At 39.2% G+C, this 16,375-nt stretch overlaps 1 long non-coding RNA gene across 1 annotated transcript in view; it reads right to left on the reverse strand.

Annotated features, from left to right (window-relative positions):
* Positions 1 to 4,313: 4,313 nt before the first annotated feature.
* LOC138989199 (uncharacterized) overlaps positions 4,314 to 16,375 on the reverse strand; it is a 214,016-nt gene continuing 201,954 nt past the window's right edge. The window contains exon 3 of the long non-coding RNA XR_011465452.1: positions 4,314 to 4,592. This is a non-coding gene — a long non-coding RNA (uncharacterized lncRNA). The remainder of the gene's footprint in view (positions 4,593 to 16,375) is intronic.

Raw genomic sequence — 16,375 nt, forward strand, 5'->3', positions numbered from 1 at the left:
CTAATATTCTAATTCCATACCACCCAAAGTGATCAACATATTCAATGCAATTCCTATCAACATTCTAATGGTACTTTTCAAGAAATTGAAAAAAATAATCCTAAAGTTTGTATGAAACTGCAAGCAAGCTCAAAAAGCCAAAGTAATATTGAAAGAGAAAAACAAATCTGGAAACATCACAATTCCTGATTTCAAACTATATCACAATGCTATAGTAATCATAACAGTATGATATGGGCTTAAAAACAGACACAGATCAATGGAATAGAAGTCCAGAAATAAACCCACACGTATATGGTCAACTAATTTTTGATAAAGGAGCCAAGAATGTAAAATGGGTAAAATGCAGCCTTTTCAATAAGAGTTGTAGGGAAAATTTGATAGCCACATGTAAAAGAATGAAACCGTACCTTACCTTACACCACATGCTAAATCAACTTTGAATGGCTTAAAGATCTAAGTAAACATACAGTACATAATCTCCTTGACAGCTACCTCAGCAGTGATTTTTCTGGATTTTATATGAAAGCAAAGGCAGCAAAATAAAAAATAAACAAATGGTACTACATCAAAGTAAAAAGTTGCACAGAAAAGAAACCATCAATATAATGAAAAGGAAATCTACAGAATGGGAGAAAATATTTGCCAATCATATATCTGATAAGGGGTTAACATAAAATATATATAAAGGATTCATACAACTCAATAGCAAAAAAAACAACAACACTTTGATTAAATATGGGCAGAGGAATTGAATAGATATCTTTTCAAAGAAGATAGGCCATAAAAAAGCATCACTAATAATCAGGAAAATGCATATCAAAAACACAACAAGATATCATCTTACACCTGTTAAAATAGCTATCGCCCACCAGACAAGAGATAAAAATAATATTAGTGAGGATGTGGAGAAAAGTGTGGATAAGGAGGTTGGTAGAAATATAAATTGCTACAGCCATTATGGAAAGCCATACGGAGGATGCTAAAAAATTAAATAGTTTACCATAGAATCCAGAAATCTTCCTTTTGGGTATATATTCATGAGATACAAACAGATTCCTGCAGTCCTGTGTTCATTGCAGCCAATGGCCAAGATATGGAAACAATCTAAGTTCTATCAATGGATTAACTAATAAAGATATGGTGGGGCTTCCCTTATGGCTCAGCTGGTAAAGAATTCGCCTGCAGTGTGGGAGACCTGGGTTAGAGACCTGAGTTGGGAAGATCCCCTAGAGAAAGGAAAGGCTACCCACTCCAGTATTCTGGCCTGGAGAATTCTACGGATACAGTCCATGGGGTCGCAAAGAGTCAGACACGACTGAATGACTTTACACAATGATATATTACTCAGCCATGTATCTGAGACAAAGGATATTTTCTTGCTTGCAACAAGGATGGATCTTGAAGGTGCTATGCTAAGTGAAATATGTAAGATAAAGAAAGACAAATGCTATATGATCTCATTTATATGTGGAATCAAAAAAAGTCAAGCTCAAAGACTAGAATAGTGGTTATCAGTGGACAGGGGACAGGAGAAATGAGGAGATATTGGTCAAAGAGTACAAACTTTCAGTTACTAGATGAATAACTTCTGCAGATCTGATGTACAGCATGGTAACTATAGTTAACAATACTGTAATACTTACTTGAAAGTTTCCAAGAGAGAAGATTTTAAATGTTATCACTGCACACGAAAAAAAGAAATAATAATTATGTGATGTGATCCAGATGTTAGCTAATGCTATGCTGGTAATCATTTTGCAATAAATAAATATATCAAATACACATGTTATACATCTTAAACTAACCAATGTCATGTTGAACTGTTATAACCACCAGAGAAGCCCTTCACTTACTGAATGCTTACCGTATCTCAGGAACTGGTATATGCACACTACACAGCCCTGTTTATTTTTTGTCTGTTTCATAGGTTTCCAAGATGTACTTAATAATCTGACATAAGAAGAAAAGATATCCTGGTAAAGCTAAGGGTGTTAGCAGCGATTCAAAAAGCTTCTCCTAGGGGCCAGTCATTAATTGACTCCACTCTAGTAACAGTGAACGTTTGTCTCCCCTATCAAAGAACAAATTCCCAGAAGACAGGCTGGGTTATCTCAACTTGGGGATAATACCTACTCTATGGGTTAACGAGCTTTGCCCAGATCACCAGATCAGACATCTGTACTTTTTGTATAGTCAGTATCTACATGTTTTGACTGATCTCTGAGATGAGTGAAGTTGGAGGAACTGGGCAGGAACAGAGTTAAAAGCCAGGGTGTTCACTCCAGCTCTTGTCCCCCTTATTCTGTGAATCTTCTGGTATTGGCAAGCAGTAAGTGGGAGAAATTGATTCGACTAATACAAAAGGTTTTTATGAGTACCTCAGCTGTGCCTGGTACTTTAACAATTTGCCTTTGAGTGCCACACCTTACAGAGATCTTTTACATAGACCTGTCTTGTTTTATTCCCCAAACCACAATGGGAATACAAGTAGTGAAAGAGCATACTCCCCTATTTTTACAGATGAAGAAACTCAAGCTGACAAGTAGCTTGCCCCAAAGTCACATGTCTGGACGGAGGGGACTGGAAATGGGATCTGACCCATGACTTCTTAATCCCCAGCCAGTACTCTTCCCGTTAATGCTTACTTGATGTGAGCATTTAGTACTGACTTGGAGGAAAAAGTACTAAGAACAGCTTATTTCATTGAGAAGGAGGAACTTAATGTTCAAGGAGGTGAGTAATAGCATCCAGATGAAAGATGTGACTAGCTATAAAATGAAAATGATAGCAGAGACAATTTATTCACAAAGGAACAGCAAATTTATTGATGGGATTTATCTAGTAAGTGACAGTGAGGAATAAAATAGACTGCTATTCTGATTTAGGAGAAAATCACTCTATGCAGAATAAATAGAGCAATTTTCTCTGATGATACAGAAATACTCCACACTTATGTCAAGATGATGAGCAATGTTGTCAGGCCAGCATTAGCTTAGGGAAGAAAATCAGTGGTGAAAAATATCAGGCTTAATTTTAACATTCTTGGAGAAGATACCCCTATAGGATGACTAAAGAATTGCTTCACTGCACACACTCTTCCTTGCATCATCTCTGTCAGGTTAGGGTTGAATTGGAGTTACAAAGTATTAGTCGCTCAGTCATGTCTGACTCTTTGTGACCCCTTGGACTATAGCCCACTAGGCTACTATGGACAATTCCATAGAATTTTCCAGGCAAGAATACTGGAGTGGGTTGCCATTTCCTTCTCCAGAGGATCTTCCTGATCCAGGGATCAAACCCATGTCCCGAGCATTGTAGGCAGATTCTTTACCATCTGAGCCACCAGGAAAGCAAATGAAATTGTCAGGTCAATGTCCCAGGCTCCTCCTCAGCCAAGTTAATTCCTTATTAGGAAATAGCCCCATGAGGACAGGGCACAGATATAACAAGAATAAGAAATGGGCTATGGGGCTTCTCTGGCGGTCCAGTGACTAAGAATCCAGCTGCCAATGCAGGGGACACAGGTTCAATCCCTGGTCTGGGAAGATCCCACATGCTGCAAGGTAACTAAGCCTGTGTACCACAACTACTGAGCCCACATGCTGAAACTACTGAAGCCTGATAACCCTAGACTGCAGGCTCTGTAACAAGAGAAGCCACCACAATGAGAATCCTGTGCAACACAAGCCCCGCTCACCGTAACTAGAGAAAGCCCTCGTGCAGCAACAAAGACCAAATGCAGCTGAAAATGAAAAGAGAGAAAGAAAGACATTGGCTAAGTATCTTTCGATACAAAGAAAATGATTGTTTCACCTTGCTTTCTAGAGTTTTTTAGGCAATTTCATTATGTTACCTCTGCTGCTAAGTTGTTTCAGTCATGTCCGACTCTGTGTGACCCCATAGACGGCAGCCCACCAGGCTCCCCCATCCCTGGGATTCTCCAGGCAAGAACACTGGAGTGGGTTGTCATTTCCTTCTCCAATGCACAAAGTGAAAAGTGAAAGTGAAAGTGAAGTCATGCCCGACTCTCAGCAACCCCATGGACTGCAGCCCACCAGGCTCCTCCGTCCATGGGGTTTTCCAGGCAAGAGTACTGGAGTGGGGTGCCATTGCCTTCTCCGATGTTACCTCTAACCATAGCTAATATAAAATGAAGAGAGAATTGAAGAAAAACAGAATATTGTCACTTTTATTGTCTTCTGTTGCCACAAGATGAAGGAAGGTATTTTGCCTCCATAGTCATCAAATAAAAATATTGAGTCTTTGAAAGTCAGCGTGCTTTTCACTGAATTTATCCTGAGGATGGGTTCCAAAGGCATTGTATCAGCTAGTTGAACTGTGGTCTTGTCATTGTCATTCTCTGTGATAAATGTTGGGTTCATTCGATTGCATTCCCTCACTCTCACTTTCCTTACTGAAAGAAAAAAACCTTTCTATTTATGTGGTGTTAAGGTTTCTTTCATACCTCCAAGATATGGAAAGAGAAGAAAGCAAGTTGCAGAACAATGTTTCACATTCAGTGGTGTGCACTTAGGGTCCAACACAGAGCACTGGACGGAGGAACTCCAAACAGTCGAGAATTGTTGCATCTGGGGATAGAAGGGGAAAGCAAAAACAGCGTCAGATGGGAGAAGGGGCACATTCATGTTTTTTTCTAAATATTTCTGTGTGGTTTGAATCTTTTACAACAATAACATATTCATGTATGACTTGTGTGATTTGTTTAAAGGACAATAAAATAAAAGATGCATTCAGTCGAAGAGAAATGGGGCTTTTGCTTGAAATGCTACTTAAAGGTTAACTTTTGTGAAATCAACCAGTGGTCTTAGGTTCCAAGGCAATTTTTTGTTTGGGTCTGTTACCCAGGAGATCGTCCCTCTAGGAGATTTTCGTTATCTTTAAATTATTAGCCTGAAAAGTTGAAGATATCAAAATATTTCCAATGTACTTAAAGTTTTAGCTTTGGGCAGCATTAACCAGAGCTGTCCAGAAATGAGAATATACTACCAAAAATTTAGACTCATGACTTTTCTTCTAGTACTTTTCCCAGAGTGAAGATATAAAAAAAAATGCTTTTAAGGGTCTAAGTTGAGAACTTAGGTATTACCCTTCTCCACAGCCATTTACCAAACTCTACGAGTGGCTTAAACCCTGGCTTTGGGTCCCTAAACCACTTCTTTGCTGTTGTCGTTTCCTTGGTGGTTTAGTAATTATCATGAGAGAGTTGTGCAAGGGTGCACTTGTTGAGAGGCACAGAGGAAGAAGAGAGAAGACTCTCAAGCTGTCCTTCTTGGTCACTTTGACCACCACAGCGTTTTCAATTTACATCAGCTCCAAAACTGCAGATCCGAGGTGTTTGATCTTGGTCTTCCATTTTTCTTACACTTGATCCTGCCTTTTCCCCAACTCTCAATTAATCATACGGAAATAATATTCTCAAGCTTGTAAAATAGCTCAGATCTTTCAGCTCTGCACCGGGTACTTACCTACCTCCAGCTGCATAGTTCACATCTTCAATCAGATAGCCCAGAAGAATGAGAAACTTAAAAGGGATGAAAGTGGACACATCTCTCTCTACCCCAAAGCTACTCTACCTCCTATGAACCCAGTAGTTCCCAACTAGTGGTGGTTCTACACCCCCTAGGGCTATTTGGCAATAATATCTCAAGACAACTGTGGTAGAGGAATACTGGGCATTTGATGGCTAGATCCAGAGATGCTGCTAAACACCCTAAAATTTACAGGACCCTCTCTCCCACTACACAGCAAAGAATGTTTCACCTAAAATGTCAGTAGGGTCAAGTTTAAGAAAATATTCATTTCTGAAATGACTGAGAAATGGTTAATTTAATAGTTAGGTCATGGAAAATGGGTTAACGACTCATAAATAGGGACAGCATACTGCTGCTGCTAAGTCGCTTCAGTCATGTCTGACTCTGTGCAACCCCATAGACGGCAGCCTGCCAGGCTCCCCCATCCCTGGGATTCTTCAGGCAAGAACACTGGAGTAGGTTGCCATTTCCTTCTCCAATGCATGAAAGTGAAAAGTGAAAGTGAAGTCACTCAATGGTGTCTGACTCTTCATGACCCCATGGATTGCAGCCTACCAGGCTCCTCCATAATCCATCCTTAAAGTCATCCCTGTTTTCTCCTTCTCTCACTTCTGAATCTAGGTATTTATGAGTCCCGTGGATTCTAGATACAATGGATCTTCACGCTGCTCCTGCCACAATCCTGACTTTGGTTCCTACTGTCTTCAGGGATACATCACTATTTTGATTCACTTCCCCTTTCCCCATCTCCTTCCATAGTAGTCTCTATTCCTGCTATTGAAGGAATTTGTCAAAACATAAACATATTCATTTCAGTTCAGTTGCTCAGTCATGTCCAACTCTTTGCGCACCCATGGACTGCAGCATGCCAGGCTTCCCTGTCCATCACCAAGTCCTGGAGCTTACTCAAACTCATGTCTATTGAGTCGGTGATGACATCCAACCATCTCATCCTCTGTCGGCCCCTTCTCCTCCTGCCTTCAATTTTTCCTAGCATCAGCATCTTTTCAAATGAGTCAGTTCTTCGCATCAGGTGGTCAAAGGATTGGAGTTTCAGCTTCAGCATCAGTCCTTCCAATGAATATTCAGGACTGATTTCCTTTAGGATGGACTGGTTGGATCTCCTTGCAGTCCCAGGGGGTCTCAAGAGTCTTCTCCAACATCACAGTTCAAAAGCATAAATTATTCAGCGCTCAACTTTCTTTATAGTCCAACTCTCACATACATACATGACTACTGGAAAAACCATAGCTTTGACTACACGGACTTTTGTTGGCAAAGTAATGTCTCTGCTTTTTAATATGCTGTCTAGGTTGATCATAGCTTTTCTTCTAAGGAGCAAGCGTCTTTTAATTTCATGGCTGCAGTTACCATCTGCAGTGATTTTGGAGCCCCCAAAAATAAAGTCTCTCACCGTTTCCATTGTTTCCCCATCTATTTGCCATGAAGTGATGGGACCAGATGCCATGATCTTAGTTTTATGAATGTTGAGTTTTAAGCCAACTTTTTCACTCTTCTCTTTCACTTTCATCAAGAGGCTCTTTAGTTCTTTTTCACTTTCTGCCATAAGGGTGGTGTCATCTGCATATCTAAGGTTATTGATATTTCTCCCAGAAATCTTGATTCCAGCTTGTGCTTCATCCACCCCAGCATTTCACATGATGTACTCTGCATTTAAGTTAAATAAGCAGGGTGACAATATACAGCCTTGACATACTCCTTTCACGTCACTCTCAACAAAAAGCATCACACTGTTTTCATTGCCTGTGGATAAAATCTGAGCTGAAGGCCCTGTTCTAATTTGATTCCTTTCAATCTCTTTAGTGCCTTGTTTTTCAAATCCCCCATCTTGGTTACCAGCTCCTCCAGTCCTCCACACATATCAATGAATTGAAGATCTAGAGAATTTATTGCTATTTTCGGCTTCTGTGCCTTTGTATGTCAGCATGGAATGCCATCTCCTTACTCTGTTTTTTCTGGTTCACTCATAGGTGTTATTCAAGATGCAACTCATGTGTAAATTTTTCTGAGAATACCTTTTTCCTAACCAACCTAAGTCTACAGAGAATCCCATACTTGTCAAAGTTCATGGTTGAAAGTAAAATAATATGATTCTAGATAATTTAGGTCTAAAAAGAAATTGATTAAAAAGGATAGTAACAGCTGTACTGGGTTGAGTAGTGTCTTTCAAAAATTCATGTCTTACCCAAAGACTGTAAATATGACCTCATTTGGAAATAAGGTCCTTGCAGATATAAACAAGTTAGGATGAAATCATACTTAGTTGGGCTTCCCTGGTGGCTCAGATGGTAAAGAATACACATGCATTGCAGGAGACTGGGTTCATCCATGGGTCAGGAAGATCCCCTGGAGAAGGGAATGGCTACCCATTCCAGTATTCTTGCCTGGATAATACCATGGACAGAAGAGCCTGGTGGGCTACAGTCCATGGGGTTGAAAAGAGTCGGACATGACTGAGCATGATAAGGCATGCATATACGCGTGTCTGCACACACACACACACACACACACACACACACACACACACAGTTAGGGGAACCTTAAATTCTACATGACTGGTATTCCTATAATAAAAAGGAAATTTGGACATAGACATAAAACCGGGGGAGAAGGCCGTGTGCATGTGATGGCAAAGGGAGAGACTTAAGTGATGTGTCTCCCAAGGAACATGCCAAAGGAAGTCCAGGGCCTCCCAACAACAACTGGGAACCAAGCAGAGAGGCTGGTTCCTTCAGAAACTTCAGAAGGAACCAACCTTGTAACACCGTGATTTCAAATGTCTGGCCTCTGGAACTTGGAGATAATTACTTTCTATTGTTTAAGCCACCCAGTTCGTGGGTATTTGCTATAGCAGCTTTAGGAGACTACTTACAAAAGCCCAGATACTCAATAGGAAGAATAAAAATGTGTGGTATATGTGGTGTTGCTAATTAGTCAAGGTAGAGTTAAAACCCTTCTCCAGAATGATTTCATGAGAAAGCTGTCTTTTGACACCTGCTATTACCACCAGCCCCAACAGCCCACCAGCCCACCAGGACCACTTCTAGTACTTCTGAAGTCTACCACTTCTAGACATTTCCTGTTGCATCCTGAATCTACAGCTCATTTCCAGGCACCATAAGCTCTTCCCAGCTTCCTACATGACTCTGTTCACTCTCTTAAATTGGGTGAAAGGTGTTCCTGGCAGGGACAAGCTGTACAATTTGTGGAACACAGCACAGAATGAAAATGTGAGGTCCTTCATCCAAAAATTATTAAGAATTTTAAGACAGTGAGAGAAGAGCATTAAGCCAATTGCCTGACCTTTCTATGCACAGGTCACACACCTATGACACTAGCCTTGGCTTGTAATCATTCTTGAGTGACATACCCACAGTCTTCACTGAGAATATTCAGAGGCATACTGTTTACTCTCCTCAATCTTTATAATGAGGAACAGGTTCCCCCTCTATTTACATGTGCATCCCTCTAAAATAGGAAAGTGATCTGATATTTGGCAACAAAAAGATAAATGTTTCAAGGTAGAACTATATATATTTTATAGCACTGCAGTACAACTGACTATTTTCACCTCTGTCTCCTTTGCTAAACTGTTAGAAGACAAATGCTGAATTGAACAACTATAATCTTCTTCTGTGGCCAACACTTTAAATCAGGGATGACTCACATATATGATATGCAAAATTTTCAGTTTTTGATGCTTTTTCCTCTTTGCATAGATAACTTTAATCATATGAAATATGTGCAGGAAGTTGTGACACTTTGTGTTTATTTCATATGTACTAAATGGCAAGAAAGCATGTTTTTTAATGAATCCATTATCATGAAGATGTGTTACATGTATTTAAACGCAAACTATTGTCTAGGTTCTGTCTTGTAAAACATCACCCATTTGTAGGCAAATCAGTTTCCAAGTGTCCTCTCTCCTTCCTACCAACTAGTAAAGGGCTCTGTTTTCTGACCGCCCCCACATGACTTCATGTGCTCATCCAGTTTCTGTTCCAACTTTTCTAGGCAGTCCAACCTCCGGAAAGATTGGATCTCAAGACTGAATGAACTCTCCACATTCTCTTTCGAAAGATAAACATGCACTCTATAAACTTCATGGGCCTAAACAACAGAAACATCTGTTTAGGCTCATGTGCAGCTTTTTGGCTCAGTTTAGCAACAGGGAGGTTTACGAAGTGTGTTCATCAGCTGTGTTCTGCAGCACCCAAACATCATCGCTGGTCAGAATGATACACTCGAGAGATTACCAAGCCTGGGAACAACTAAACTGGATAGCTATCCATAAACAATCCTGGTAACGCTATTACACTGTCCTCACATCCCAGTTTTGTCTTCCATGAGAAATGATTTTAGGATATAAATAAGCATGAAATGTAAAAGATTGCTTAACTAGACAGGGTCATTAGATCACTTCAATGGACATAAATATTGAGTTATAGAACAAAGCCCAGATGAGCTTCCCAAAGGCTATTTACTCTACCCACCAATGCCTGTAGTCAGTCATTCTCAGCAGATTAAAAGCCCCAAATATTCTTCTCTGTAGGTTACAAGTAACATCAGAACTGTTAGCCTTAGGATTCTAGTCCTGTGGATATGGTGACTCAACAGTGAGTGGAGAAATATTTATTAAGTACCTACTATTTGATATACTCCATGTGAAAAATCATACAGACTCTTAACAGTCATCATCAACCTTCAAAAGTATGTGTCATTATCTCCATTTGATGAAAGGAAGAACCAAAGCTCAAAGAGTTTCAGGGACTTAAATTCAAAAAGATAACAAATGAAATGATCAAACTATAAATGTAGAACTCTTGAATCTATATTTCCTTATTGTTGATATTTTTCTTTTTTCCTATGCACTATAAACCCCTTTTAAAATTTCACATGTGTCGGGTAGTTTGAATTTGATCTTTCTAAGTCACCTGTAATTTAGTAGGAGCTAAGTTACCATATAATTTCTAACATTACAGTTAGTAAAGAGCAAGTTTTGAGGAAGAAGGGTACAGAAGAGACTTCCTGGAAAGAGCTAGGAGTCGATAACAAAGAGTAGCCAACAGAAAAGTATGAGACAGCTGAAGAAAATCCATCCATTTCACATGTTTAACAGGCACAATCCTGTTCCTGTGTATATTTCCTGGGGAAAAAAAAAAAGTGAAAGACTCTGTACCTAACTTTATGCAAACATTTATGAAAGCTTTTTATGACTCTACTTGATGTTACTGGTTTTTATAAGATACATATATATTCCACCCAAGAGTCCCACTGCGTTTCTTAGTATTAACTTTTAAAATATGATATGTGTATATGTAAGATTATTTACATATGTCTCTGTGTATGCTTATGTTTATGTGTGTTCTGCAATTATGTTTCATAAATCTGTAGAGAATCTCTGATTGACTTTTAAGATTCTGGCAACAAAAATGAGCATTCAAAGTCCTGAATTCGCTACTTTTCTACAAGAGCCTTGGTTCTGTCATTCAGATTCAAGTTGAAATACAACTGACTGAATATAAAGGTTGAAACTGAATCAAGTCCTTTGACCTCAGGCAGAATAGAAAAGAAATGCAGACTGAGGCTCAATGGTAAAAAATCTGCCTGTGTTGTAGGAAACTCTGCGAGTGAGTTCCATCCCTGGGTTGGGAAGATCCCCTGGAGGAGGAAATGGCAACCTACTCCAGTATTCTTGCCTGGAAAATCCCACGGACACAGGAGCCTGGTGGACTACACTCCATGGGGTTGCCAAAGAGTTGGACACGAGTGAGCAACTAAACAACAGCAACAGACTGTTTACACAAATCGCTTCCATACTTTATTTTCCAGAAATGTTATTCATGTTGAATGCCAAGTGGTGATCCCTGCTGCTGTGGCCTAGATGCTCAGTACTGTCTGATTCTTTGCGACCCCATGGACGGTAGCCTGCCAGGCTTGAACACTGTGAAGCTAAAAATCAGAGGTTCACCCTCTAATTCAGCAAGAAAAAACCCCATTCTGAAATTAAGGGTCCTTTCGTGTTGCTTTGAGTCAACACTTTCATCATACTCATTTATAGAACAGTTCAATGGACCTTTAAAGATATTGTTCTAATTTAAAAAGTTAATGCATACTTATTGACAAAGATTTAAAATACAGAAAACTACACACTTCCTATATTCACAACCATCTTTTTTAGGCATATGAATAAATATTCAGTCTTTTAGATAGAGTGACAGAAAAAATAACAGTAATATTTTAGTAAAAGAGTATAGTGTCTTTTTTAAATTTAAAGAATTATTTATTTAATAAGTCTCATCAATGAAAACGTATGAGCACAGAAAAATAGAAGAAAAAAATCACCATACTCATCATGCTTCTAAAGGTATTATTTTATATTAGTTTATTTTTGTGCCTTTTTGCTGTGCATGATGCTGATGACATTGCAGGCACATATTCTGGGGCAAATATTCACAGATAGAAGAGATGGGATAACATAGAGTCTTGATGACAGATAATATCTATCGTGGCTAGTTTATTAATCTTTTACAATGTAAAATACAGCCCACAAAGACTCAGGTCTTTCCATAAGAGCTTTAACGATCCAGAAAAAAGATGACTGAAATTCCTTGGCACTAAAAATGATTTCTCTTTGTGCAGTTCTGCTTTTGCGGATAGAGGCAAAAGCACTGTATCCAACTGCTCAATTTCATAGATAGTATAGACATGGTTAACAAGGGCAAGTACAGAAGGACAGTCTTGAGGTTTTAAGCACCTTACATCCATACTGTGGGATAAACAGAAATAAAGACTTTTCCTATGATTGTCAAAGGGCAGAAGCAGAAACAAAACAGCTGAAGAAAACATACAGGTCCAAATTCCACCCTGAGCTACAGAATTCACTTGACAACATATGACCCAACTGGATCCTTGGGACTGGGATTTCAATTAGTTAACAGATCAGAAAACGAAGATCATGGCATCCAGTCCCATCACTTCATGGGAAATAGATGGGAAAAGAGTGGAAACAGTGTCAGACTTTATTCTTGGGGGCTCCGAAATCACTGCAGGTGGGGACTGCAGCCATGAAATTAAAAGACGCTTACTCCTTGGAAGGAAAGTTATGTCCAACCTAGATAGCATATTCAAAAGCAGAGACATTACTTTGCCAACAAAGGTCCATCTAGTCAAGGCTATGGTTTTTCCTGTGGTCATGTATGGATGTGAGAGTTGGACTGTGAAGAAGGCTGAGCGCCAAAGAATTGATGCTTTTGAACTGTGGTGTTGGAGAAGACTCTTGAGAGTCCCTTGGACTGCCAGGAGATCCAACCAGTCCATTCTGAAGGAGATCAGCCCTGGGATTTCTTTGGAAGGAATGATGCTAAAGCTGAAACTCCAGTACTTTGGCCACCTCATGCGAAGAGTTGACTCATTGGAAAAGACTCTGATGCTGGGAAGGACTGGGGGCAGGAGGAGAAGGGGACGACAGAGGATGAGATGGCTGGATGGCATCACTGACTCGATGGACGTGAGTCTTAGTGAACTCCGGGAGTTGGTGAGGGACAGGGAGGCCTGGCGTGCTGTGATTCATGGGGTCACAAAGAGTCAGACACGACTGAGCGACTGAACTGAACTGAACCCGTAAATAATCCACAAATCCATTTATACCAACACTGCTCCATTCTTAAGATTTTCATTTTGACTTATCATACATTTGACCAAATTTAACCTTTAGGTATTTTTTAAGAACAGTGTGACATTGTGCAAGTCCTTGCATATTTAAAAGAATGTGTTGTACAAAAGAAAGACAATGGTATTAAATATAATTGGGGAGTTACCACCTTGTCCTTTTGAAGTCCTATTAGGGAATCTCTTTTGTTGACCAACATTTTGTTTTGCAAAATAATCTGATTTTGACTGCTATTACCCTGCTGTGGCAGATGATACTCAAAACCTATCACAGCCTTCTTTCAGTGCCTCTTCCTGTACTGCAAAAGACACAAATCACAATTTGCATTTTCCTAATTTCTCTGCAGCTAGGAATCTGGATTTGAGCTACATTTTACCACTTAGATGCAGGCACATGGTATCTAGACAGAGGAAGTAAGGAGAAGGCCATTTTCTTATTTTGGCTATTTCTATGGCCAAGCACAGCTAACAACAATAGATGCACTGGGTTTCCTTGTAGCAACATTCAGGGATCCAGTCACCAGCTACATGAGTGTTTAACAGCCGTGCGGCAGCTTTCTGAGTCCTTCATTGAAATTACAGCAGTATGCTATTTTTTAATTGAAATGTAATTGTATGTTAGTTTCAGGTTTACTACATAGGGATCTGACATTTATATACATTTTTAAATGATGTGGTAAGTCTAGTAACCATTTGTCTCCATACAAAGTTAGTTATTGCAATATTTCTGTCCATATTCCTTATGCTATATGTTACATCACTGTGACTTATTTCTATAATTTATTTATACTTCTCAGTCTCCTTCACCTATTTATTCCTCCATCCACCTCCCTTCTGGCAACCACCCATTTGTTATCTGTATCTATGAGCATGTTTTCATTTTTTTGTTGTTATTATTGTTTTGTTTTGTTTTATTAGATTTCAGATATAAGTGAGATCATACGATAATTGTTTTTCTTGAAGTCTGTGTGCATGCATGCTCAATTGCTTCAGTTGTGTCTGACTCCATGCAACCTGATGAACTATATAGCCTGCCAGGCTCATCTGCCCGTGGGATTCTCCAAGGTAAAAATACTGGAGTGGGTTACCATGCCCTCTTCCGGGGGTCTTCCAGGGATCAAATCTGTGGCGTCTCCTACATCTTCGGCATGGCAGGAGAATCCGTTACCAGTGAGCCACTGGGAAGCCCTTCTTTAAGTCTAGAAGATTTCAAATGGTGACCAACTGATTCTTCCCCTTCCTAATTAAGATGTGGGTATTAGCTCCATTTCTGGCCAGTTCAGTGATGTCGTTCAGGGAGTTTTTAACTTAAAAGGCCAACCAAGAGACTCCCTAAAGACCTTCTAACAATAATTCTTCTACTACATTCTCTTTTACTTAACATAGCCAGGATGTTTCAGTTTCTTGCAACTGGATCCTAACTGGTACACTTTCTTAGATGCTTCTAGAAGTTTGTTCTGTTGTTGTTGTTTTTCTTGTAACTTTCTGTAATCTGAGAAGAGATTTTATCACCTTATGCTTATAGCTGTGGTCCTATTAACACCATTTCAATGGCACCATGCTCAAAATATTTGATCACAATTGTTACAATCTTTCACAGGATTCTTGTCCCCCCAAGTGTATCCAGAATTTTTCAGTGTGCTTCTGTATGTCTATGAATCATCCCTAGTGTTTACCACTGGATTAGCTCAGTTAGAAATTCTCAACTCCATGACTCATTTGTACCACAGGGATGTCACTTACAGCTGGAATTCTGTTCATAGCACTCAAGCCACCCAGTTGTCATTGCCCAGGTCCTGGAGAAAATTAACAACTACAATGTATCTTTTTACCTCAGTGCCTTTTAAGCTAAAACTCAGTCACTTTATAGTGCTGGAAATCTACAGAAATGTGATGCCATGAATTTGGAATCCCATGAAACTATAACAGTAGAGATGGAATTCAACTGTGTTTTGATCCCAGAAATCCATGTCCTGATTCCTACAAACAACATATACTGTAGTGAAGAGGGACATGCGTGAAGTGTTCCAGAATCCCATGATGGGGCTCTTACAACTCTGCTGGGCATACACAGAACTCCTGGTGGACTGGACAATTTCTAGCAGTGGCCTCCACAAGAGACTGGGAAACATGCTCCAGTGTTCTAAAGAGAACAGTTAGTCACATAACACATTCATTGGACTCTTCTCTACCTGCTTTTGTCCAACAGCCATCTGATTCTATTTATAGAAAGGATGACAGTATCTCCTTATCTTGACAAATCCCTGGAAGTGCCTTAACTATGCAAAGAAATGTTCAAAGAAAGACATAAATGGGAAGGCACATAGCCTAACCCACTGGGAGCTTTTAAGTTTCACCTTAAGTCTAATTAGAACACATTGTTCCAACTTTAGTTTAAAAAATGTTGCCAGTTTTCTTCTAGAACTAGATTCTTTACAGTAATTTTACTTGGAACACAGATCAAAAGTATTTTTCTTAATATCTGTTTTGCTTCTGTTTCATTTTTATTTATACTTCAGAAATGAAAGTTACTCAAAAGTTACATAGTTATTAAGCCTCCTGTATTCATTACCCTCCCTCATTATTTATTATATCATTTCTCTTTCCTTTTAGTTATGAGAACACTTAAAATCTGTCCTCCATCTCACTCATTTCTTTTTCTGCACAGTTTTGCTCTTTAATTCTTTAGTAAACTATAGTAAATTCTTTACTTTAACCCAGTATGAACTTTAATTCTACCATTATTATTTTTGTTACCTAACATAGATTATCTACTTTTTTATATATTGTCTAATATCTACTTTTCACTTCACCCAGTCCTCATTTTAGTTCAGTTTCTCATATTCTCTTTAAAGTTTTATGCTTCTCAGGAGGGAAAGGAGGGATGGGATGAATTGGGATTGGGATTGACACACATACTCTACTATGCATAAAATAGATAATTCATGAGAACCTACTGTAGAGCAGTGAAAAACAGTGTCAGACTTTATTTTTTGGGCTCCAAAATCACTGCAGATGGTGACTGCAGCCATGAAATTAAAAGACGCTTACTCCTTGGAAGGAAAGTTATGACCAACCTAGACAGCATATTAAAAGCAGAGACATTAACTTTGCCAACAAAGGTCCAT

This window comes from Bos mutus, chromosome 9 (assembly GCF_027580195.1).
Source record: "Bos mutus isolate GX-2022 chromosome 9, NWIPB_WYAK_1.1, whole genome shotgun sequence".
NCBI lineage: Eukaryota > Metazoa > Chordata > Mammalia > Artiodactyla > Bovidae > Bos > Bos mutus.